The following is a 9318-nucleotide window of genomic DNA, read 5'->3' on the forward strand; positions in this document are numbered from 1 at the left end:
TCTTGCCCCCCCTCTGGGCGGCCCTGCACTAGACCTCGCTCATTCTCTGCTCCCAAGGGACCTGTGTTGTCTGACTAAGCTTCCTGGTGGGACCCATTTAGCTCCCTGGCCAGCTCTGTCTCTGCAGAGTGCTCTCCACTCACCACATCCTCTCCCCGACTCCCCACCCCTCCACACATGAGCTTTCGGTCCCCCAGCTACTTTGGAGGCCTCCATGCTCAGTGCTGCCCCCTGCCGGCCATGCTCAGTGCAGCACGGTGCGTATCTTGGGCCCCATAATGCTTGAGAGGGATTCCCTGCTGGCTCTGTGGGGGCTGCACTGGGGCTGTCAGTCCGTTCCTATCTCCAGAATGATGTGGGGTGCCCTGAGGCAGGGACACTGCACTGGCACCAGGCTGCTCAGGAGATTGATCAGCTGGGGAAGCAGCCCATGGGGGGGAATGGGGTTGAGTAGTTAGAGCGGGGGGGTGGGGTAGTCTGGGAGCTAGGACTCCTGGGTTCTGTCCCCATCCATTTCCCTTCCACTCTTTGTATTCTAATCAGTTCATGGGTCTCTTCCCCAAAAGGGACAGGTCTCCCTACTTCTCCTGGCTGTGATCCTGACTGCTCTAACCACTAGACCTCACACTCCTTCCACAGCTGCAGATAGAACCCAGTTCTGGCTCCCAGCCCCCCGCTCCAACCACCAGACCCCACTCCCCTCCCAGACTGGGGAAAGAACCCAGGAGTCCTGTCTCCAGCCCCCCTCTACTCTAATCACTAGACCCCATTCCCCTCCCAGAGCTGGGGAGAGATCCAAGGAATCCTGGCTCCCACTCACCTGCTCTAACCACCACACCCCACTCTTCTCCAGGAGCTGTGGATGGAATCCTGACTCCCAACCCTCCCTGGCTCCCACTCACCTGCTCTAACTACCACACTCCATTCTTCTCCAGTAGCTGCAGATAGAACCCAGCAGTCCTGGATAGAACCCAGCCCCCTGTACTGTAACCACTAGACCCCACTCCCTTCCCAGAGCAGGGGATGGAACCCAGGCAGCCAGGCTCCTAGCCCCCTGTTCCCCAGACACTCACATCAGGACTATGCTTGGTGCTTGGGGCTGTGGATTCCCTGCACTGGGACTCAGACTATGGGACAGGGTGACGTTCCCACACTGGGGTGCCCCCCCTTCAGCTAATCGATCTCTGAGCAGAGCGCCGGAGTGCTGCCCCTGCCTCAGGGTGTCCCACAGCTGGTCTGGAGGTAGCAGGGCCCTGACAGTCCCAGCGCAACCCCCCAAGAGCTCACAGGGAATCCCCCTTGGGCATTACCAGATCTAAGACAGACACTATGCAGCACTAAGTGTGGCTGGCAGGGGGTAGCACTGAGCATGGAGGCCTCCATAGGAGCCGGGGTACCTAAAGTTCTGTGTGCAGACTGTGTGGGGGCTAGGATGAGAGAGGATGTGGCTGCTGTGGGGAAGGTTTCTGCAGAGACAGAGCTGGCCGGGGATCTAAACTGGTCCCGCCAGGAAGCTCAGTTAGAAACCACAGCCCCCTAGGGAGCAGGGGAGGCAGAGAACATGCGAGGTCTAGTGGTTAGAGCCGGGAGGGGCATCTGGGAGCAGGGTCTCCTGGGTTCTATTCCTGGCTCTGGGAGATTTTTGAATGTTATGATTCCTTATGTCAGATTTGTGTCCATTTATTCTTTTTCATACACTGTCCAGTTTGGCCAACGTCCATGGCAGAGGGGCATTGCTGGCACATGATGGCATATATCATATTGGTAGATGTGCAGGTGAATGAGCCCCTGATGGTGTGGCTGATGTGATTAGGTCCTATGATGGTGTCACTTGAATAGATATGTGGACAGAGTTGGCATCGGGCATTGTTGCAAGGATAGGGTCGGGTTAGTGTTTTTGTTCTGTGATGTGTGGTTGCTGGTGAGTATTTGCTTCAGATTGGGGCTGTCTGTAAGTGAGGGCAGGTCTGTCTCTCAAGATCTGTGAGAGTGAGGGATCATCTTTCAGTATAGTTTGTAGATCCTTGATGATGCGCTGGAGAGGTTTTAGTTGGGGGCTGAAGGTGACAGCTAGTGGCGTTCTGTTATTTTCTTTGTTGAGCTTGTCCTGTAGTAGCTGACTTCTGGGTATTCTGGCTCTGTCAATCTGTTTTTGACCCCATCAGAACTGTGGGATGGTGCTCCTGCTGTGCCTCTCTGCCCAACCTGGGTGGTCCCTTCTCAGCTTGGGACACAAGCTTCTGACCGGTAGCAGGATCCAGTCCAGGGACCCCTTGCCTCCCCAGCTGCTCCTCCTTCTCTCTCCACAGGCCTCAGTGCTCCGTTGTCAGCCTTGGAGGCTGCCTCTCAGTGGTAGCATCGCTTCCAAGGACACTCACACTCTGGAGGCTGATTATAAAGCCTGACATCCCCCACCCCCATGACAACCCAACTTGCCAGGAGACAACTACTAAGCCTCTCCCTGCACCACCTGGGGGACAACTACTAGGCCTCCCCCTGATAGCCTGGGAGACAACTATTAAGCCTCCCCCCAGACCTGCTCCATCTCAACTATTAAGCTTTCATGGTCTGTATTCATACTGAAAATCACGATCCAGTGAGCTTTTGCCCTTCTGCTCCACAGAATGTTTATGTCCTCCCTGAGCTCGCCTGCATTACAGTTTAACAGGTGTACTGCCCCAGTCAAACTCCCCACCTGACACTGTCCCCAGAGTGGGGTGTGCCGGGCACTTGGAGCCATAAGCAAGAGTGGGGCTCGCCTCCCCCGGTAAGTGAAAAAATGATAAGAGTAGCGGTATTTCACCGGAGGCCTCCCACTTATTCTACACCTCTTATGTCTCTTCACAGGGTCAGATTAGAGTCAAGCTCAACTGGGTCTTCCTTCCCCACTGATTCTGCCAAGCCCATTCCCTTGGCTGTGGTTATGCTAGATCAGTGGTCCCCAATCTTTTTGGCTGGTGGGCACCAGCCGAAGGACCACTGTGGCAGTGGAGCACCAGCCGAAATGACGCCGAATTTCAGCGGCATTTCGGTGGCGACGCCTCTCGATGATGTCACTTGTCGACGGCAAGCAGTGTCAGCGAGAGGAGTCCACACCGAAATTCGGGGGCGACGCCTCTCAATGACCTCAGTTGTCGGCAACAAGCATCGTCATCGAAAGGCGTCCCCGCCAAAATGTCACTGTGGCATTTTGGTGGGTGCTCTCCCGGGGGCCATGACGCGGGCGCATTAAGATGCCCCCATGGGCACCATGGCGCCTGCGGGCACTGTGTTGGGGACCCCTGTGCTAGATATTAGGTAGGGACAGTGGGAATCTTGTTCATCTATTGTGATGGGGCAAGGCCACAAGGCTACAGTAAAGTACTGAGGAACAGGTGTGTTAGCCCCAGGCTACACAAATCCCTGGTACCATGGTAACCAAATGGCAGTTGCTCCAGGTTAATCAAGACACCTGGGGCCAATTAAGTTCTTTCTAGAAGGCAGTGGAGATAGCTACATTGATTGGGACACCTGAAGCCAATCAAGGGCTGGCTTGAACTAGTTAAAAGCCTCCCAGTTAGTCAGTGAGATTCGTGTGTGAGGAGCTGGGAGCAAGAGACGCAAGGAGCTGAGAGTGAGAGTGAGAGTGAGAGTGAGAGTGAGAGGGTGAGGGTGAGGGTGAGGGTGTGCTGCTGGAGGACTGAGGCATACAGGCATTATCAGACACCAGGAGGAAGGTCCTGTGGTGAGGATAAAGAAGGTGTTTGGAGGAGGCCATGGGGAAGTAGCCCAGGGAGTTGTAGCTGTCATGCAGCTATTACAGGAGGCACTAAAGACAGCTGAGATCCACAGGGCCCTGGGCTGGAACCCAGAGTAGAGGGCGGGCCTAGGTTCCCCCTAAACCTCCCAACTCCTGATCAGGCACAGGAGGAGTTGACCCAGATTGTGGGTTCCACCAGAGGGGAAGATCACTGAGGTGAGCAGGACCCACCAAGGTCGAGAAGGAACTTTGTCACACCATTCATATATGTCACTAATTAGATGACGAGGCATTTGACTATTTACGTACAGGTGTGACTACCTGCCCTTTCCTGGTTATTATATGTGGCCAGTCCACATCCAAGTCCACTAAAAAAAAAATTGTATATAGGATATCAATCCAAATGTATAAGTATTTATTAATGAGTTAAATCCACTATATTAAGGGACAGGTGAGTAAGCAGCAAATGGATATAGCGGTACTGACAACAAATAATCCGTTAAAATTAAAATATGGAGAAATGACTAAAATTTAAATAGTAGAATACATGGAATGGAGCTCCAGGATCACTAACTGTCACTGAACATAGCCATCATATCTGCAGTGGCATATAAAACAAGTCTGCAAAGATTTTCCTTAAAATTTTTACTTCTCTCAATTCCTAGGATTCTTAAATGATCATCATGTCCTTTGCTCCACTTGCCACGAGTGCCAATTATGAGGCCAAAGAAGTGGACATTTCTGCTTCGCAATATCTTCTTAATGTCTTCCTCCAACTCGGAGTAATAGGCAACTTTCTCCCTGTGGGCTCTTTCCAAACTACCAGCATTATCTTCCTAATGAACTGTTACATTTATCAGCACTGCACTATCCTCTTTTACAAAAAGGATACCTGGCTTTGGCAAATTCCCTTGTCTGTTTCTCAAATGAGGTTCTACTACTGATTTCCATCCCAATTTGCAAACTTTATCAATTACCACAGCAACTACCCTATTGTGTCTTCTTATCTGAGCATCCTTAGTTTTAAAACATTGCCCGGATATATGTGGTACTGTTTCCCTAGCCCTTCTGCACCATCAATACATGGCATTAAGTCCCTCTCTACCTCTTGCCAATGTCTCCCTTGTTGGATAGACATTAGCCCTGAACTGTAATGCGGCAATCAGTGAGGAAGATTTAATCATACAAGATCTTTTCAAAACTCAATTATTAATTGTATCATTTCTAAAATACTTGATACCTACCTCCTGACATCTCAAGTTACACCATCTAATAAATTCCTCTTCTCCCCACTTCTTAAGATTTGGAGTAGACTTGGTAAGAATCAATACTTTATCAACTACATTTTCACCGGCATACACAAAGGATAAATCTATCCAATCATCCCTAAACACAGTATGCCTTCTCCATTTATGAATGAGCATATTAGGTATTTGTACCATTAGTGCAAGCCCTCCATCTCCTCCCCTTGCATAAAATAACCCATCAGTGGTACTGTGTGGGAGACGTAAAATCTGTGTAACTACTTTCCTAACTAAAACAAAGTTGTGTAAAATTTAAGCAGGAGGCTCAATTAAAAGTAAATTATAAAACAAGCTAGGTAAAATATGTTTGTAAAATCATCAATTTTTGAGCGGGTTTAAGAGGAGCCTTGTTCAAGCTCTCACTCCATTCAATCAATTTATCCTTAAGAGACATTCCTCCAACCCCTATCCAAGGGTCTATCCTCGCCCCCAAGTATTTTTCAAATTCTCCTGGATATACGTAGTCAATAATTTCAGTACCCAATTTCCAATTACCCTTGGGGATGATCACATAGTTCTTACATTTTGCTAATATGTGAAATCCTTTAGTCTTTTTCACATTAACCCATATATTAGTATTTCTAAAAAAGCAGTCTAAAATCCCCAGATTTTTAGCCATCCGCTGATAAGAGCCACTTAAAATGGCCACATCATTGGCAAATGCCAGTGACGTGACACTAATCCCTTGAATATAAAACCCTGAGCCCTCAGATTCCAATTTAGGTAACCAGGGATCCATGGCTATATTAAATAAAATTGGAGATAAAGGGTCACCTTGTTCAACCCCATTCCTTATTAAAATGGACTCGGTACTTTTATCACCCACTCAAACCCTAGTAATGCAATTATTATATAGGTCCCTAACAATTTCTATGAAGTGTTCATCAGTCCCAAATCTCTTCGGGCCGAACATGATATGCCCATGTCCCACCAAATCAAAAGCCTTAGCCAAATCAACAAATACTATGATTAATTCATCTCAATTCTGCTTTGCTCCCCTTATTAAATTATCTAAAATTGAAATATTTTCTTTGCGTCCTGGAGCAGAGAGAAATCCTTTTTGTCTATTGCAAATGTTAACTGTAATCATCAATCTTTTAGCTAAAATTTTTGTATACGGCCTTATCCACACAGACCCTATTGTTAATGGTCTCCATGAGGATAGTTTAATAAGTTCTCCCTCCTTTTGCACTTTTAGGATTAAAATAGTTCTATTTTCTTTAAAAAATATCTGGGAGTGGCCTATTTAAAAACTGTATATTAAAAATCTTAGTGAAAATTAAAGTGTCCGAGTTAAAAATATCCCATAAGTCATTCACTGTAACCTTACTGGGGCCTGGGGCACTATCTTTGCGAAACTCTCCTCAGGGCCTCCCTAACTTCATCCATCGAAATTGGATTCAATAATAAATCATTATCACACTTTCGGTGTCCGGGGGCCATCCTATCACACTTCCATGATCAATTTTTTCCAGTGTATCTACATAGTATGTCTCAATACCAATTAGGACTAAATGTAATATTCCCCTATCTGCTTCTCCCATAAATATGCGTGCTAATCTTCTTTTATCTTTAGCAAATAATTGTTGGTAAAATTTATATTTAGCCTTCTTAGCAGTATATTTCTGAATTGAATTAGACTGTCTCTTCTTCTCACCCATACCTCCATTCCTTGTTTTATTTCTATTCTTCATCTCCTGTTTCTCCTCACCTCTACACATATCTGTTCCTATCAATGAATTAGGGTATGTCTACACTCCCCATGTTATAGTGTGGCTTTGCTGTGACGTGGGCAGTGCAGATACGCTTTATTGCCGGAGAAAAGCTCTCCTGGTGATAAAAAGAACCCTCCCCAAATAAGTGGTGGTAGCTTTATAGATACAGCACTGTCTATACTGGCACTTTTGAGTGCTAAAACTTTTGTTGCTCGGGGGGTATTTTTTCACACTCCTGAACAACAAAAGTTTTAGCACTGAAAGTGGCAATGTAGACACAGCCTTACAAAACTTCTCTGTCATTGCCCACCCCACCGAATTCATCTGATCTTCCTTTAATAATATTTCAATTTCCTCTAGACTATTCAAAATTTGTTCAGCCTTCCTACTTTGTCTTCCTTGTCTACACAACTTACCCACCTTGTCCACAGATGGATGCTTAGTGGCAAAATTTGCTCCCAAGGGGGCAGGACCTCCAATATACTCTCTTCATTCATTCCTACCTTACTCACTTCATCAATAGCACTATCGCTCTTAATCTTTTTCTTTGCCAATTCACGTCTTTTATCTGAATTTTGCTTATTAGTCTTTGTTCTTAGTTCACTTTCTATACACTTATTTATATTTCTTTTACCTACATATTTGGTCTCTATTCGGATAAGCAACTCAATCTCCTCTTTGATCCAAATTTGAGATCAAGATCAAGTTGACTCTCAAACATTTGTCCTAGCCACCATGTCTTCCTTTCTTTGTTCGTTCCTAACTGCGGGGTGCCTGTGTCTAAAATGTTGGCTGAGACCCGATTTTGTATAGAAAGCCAATCCACAGATTGAACAGGTATAGCCCATCACTGGGGTATCCTCTTCCTATGTACACTTGGGGTAGTGGCAAGCTATACCCCTACCTATAGGAGGCTACCCTTACCAGGGAGAAACTACCCTTACTAGGGGAGCTGATTTTCTTGGGGCAGCCCACCCCAATCCACCACCCCAACAGGGGTGGGAATTCGCCCTCCACAATCCACCCAGCCATCCAAGCCAGTCACCGACTCTCTCATCACAAGGAGGTGGCAGTAGGACTTACCATCCAGAGACTTTCCTCACTGCGGGATCCAAGCCGTCATAATGTTGAGCCCTCACGGGAGTGTGGAAAAGCGCTTGGATCTTGGCGGAGATTTCCCCTATCAGCAGGGTTCACACTCTTCTCTGTAACCCAAACACCCCAAGTGTAATATTTCTGAGAAGCAAACTCTTCCCAAAGGCTCTATCAGAGATTGACAGGAGGTTACTAATCCTTTGCAGGTCTCCTCCACACCTGTCTGTCAGAGTTTGCCTACGAAGAATGCCACCCACACTGCTGTTTGAAATTAAATGTTCCTTTAATTACTAAGGGAGGATGTAAAAGGAGGAAGGGAAGGAAGAGGAATAACAATAGAGCCTTAATCTAACATACACGCACAGGCAAGCACACAAGGTGGTAATTGGTGGCCTTCTAACTTAACTCCTCCACAGGTGATGCTGCCAGATGATTGACTCCTATCTGAGCTGGATCAGATGCCTCCTCCGACAAGGACTGTTGAGATGGAGTTCAGGTGAGTGTCCCTGACACTAGTTTCCTACCCTAACTCCTTTGCGCTGTCGTGGCTGCAAGTAAGAACTCATCTCTAAGTGTCTGCAAGTGTGCTCCTCAACAAAACACCAAACCCCGACAATACGGCACTTATTGGTATCAACAGCTTTCACGGACTGACAGCTAATCCCTACTGTTAGGGAGAGAGACATCCTGACTGGTGCTGCACTTAAAATCACAGCTCAGCTGGCACCCACCTTCTCACTCTCTGAGAAAGAGAGACCCCCTTCCCCTACCAGACTGGCTTCCCTAAATACTCTTCTGGTTGCAAGGCAACTCCGACCTGATAAGTTCCCACTCTTTTTGTGCTTCCTGCCCTGTGCCTTTTGCAGGCAACTGAAACTTAGCAAAACCTATGCATAACCCTTATTAATTGCATACATGCACCCTACATGGATGTGTCCCAAGCATGCATAATTTAACTAAGGGGCCTTGTTTTTTACATCTCCACTCACCGATTACCCAATCCACCACAACCTATACATAAGCATCCAGGCTCAACATCTGGGAGAGTCCAGAGATGCATGGAAAGCATTAGGAGAGTCATAGTTACTCCTATCGTTTACCCGCGCTTCATTGAATTTCTTCACTTTGACATTCAGAGACTAGGCAGAAATCACATTGCATCAACACCCACCACGGGCCTTTGTGATGCTTTGTTTTAATTAAGCAGTCAGATTCCCCTGGTCCGCACCAGTTCTAAAGTCAGCTGCTAGGCACCGGCTGAGGCAGAACACTGGCACTGCCCATCCCTGCAGAGAGGGAGAGGCGAGTGACGCCCACCACAGCTGAGGCGATCCACAGAAAGGACCCAGCTCACATCCAGAGTCACTGCCATCCCCAGGAGAGGGCAGCACCTCGTCCAGACACAGCTCACGCCCAGCCCTGCTTCACATCCCAGCCCGACCGACCCAGCTCTTAGAGCCAATCC

At 47.5% G+C, this 9318-nt stretch overlaps 1 long non-coding RNA gene across 1 annotated transcript; it reads left to right on the forward strand.

The window, feature by feature from the left end:
* Positions 1-3996: 3996 nt before the first annotated feature.
* Positions 3997-9090, forward strand: LOC115637195. Its single transcript, XR_003997202.1, has 2 exons — positions 3997-4044; positions 8920-9090. It is a non-coding gene; the product is annotated as an uncharacterized LOC115637195 (long non-coding RNA).
* Positions 9091-9318: the final 228 nt, after the last annotated feature.

The sequence above is a fragment of the Gopherus evgoodei genome, chromosome 19, assembly GCF_007399415.2.
Source record: "Gopherus evgoodei ecotype Sinaloan lineage chromosome 19, rGopEvg1_v1.p, whole genome shotgun sequence".
NCBI classification, from domain to species: domain Eukaryota; kingdom Metazoa; phylum Chordata; order Testudines; family Testudinidae; genus Gopherus; species Gopherus evgoodei.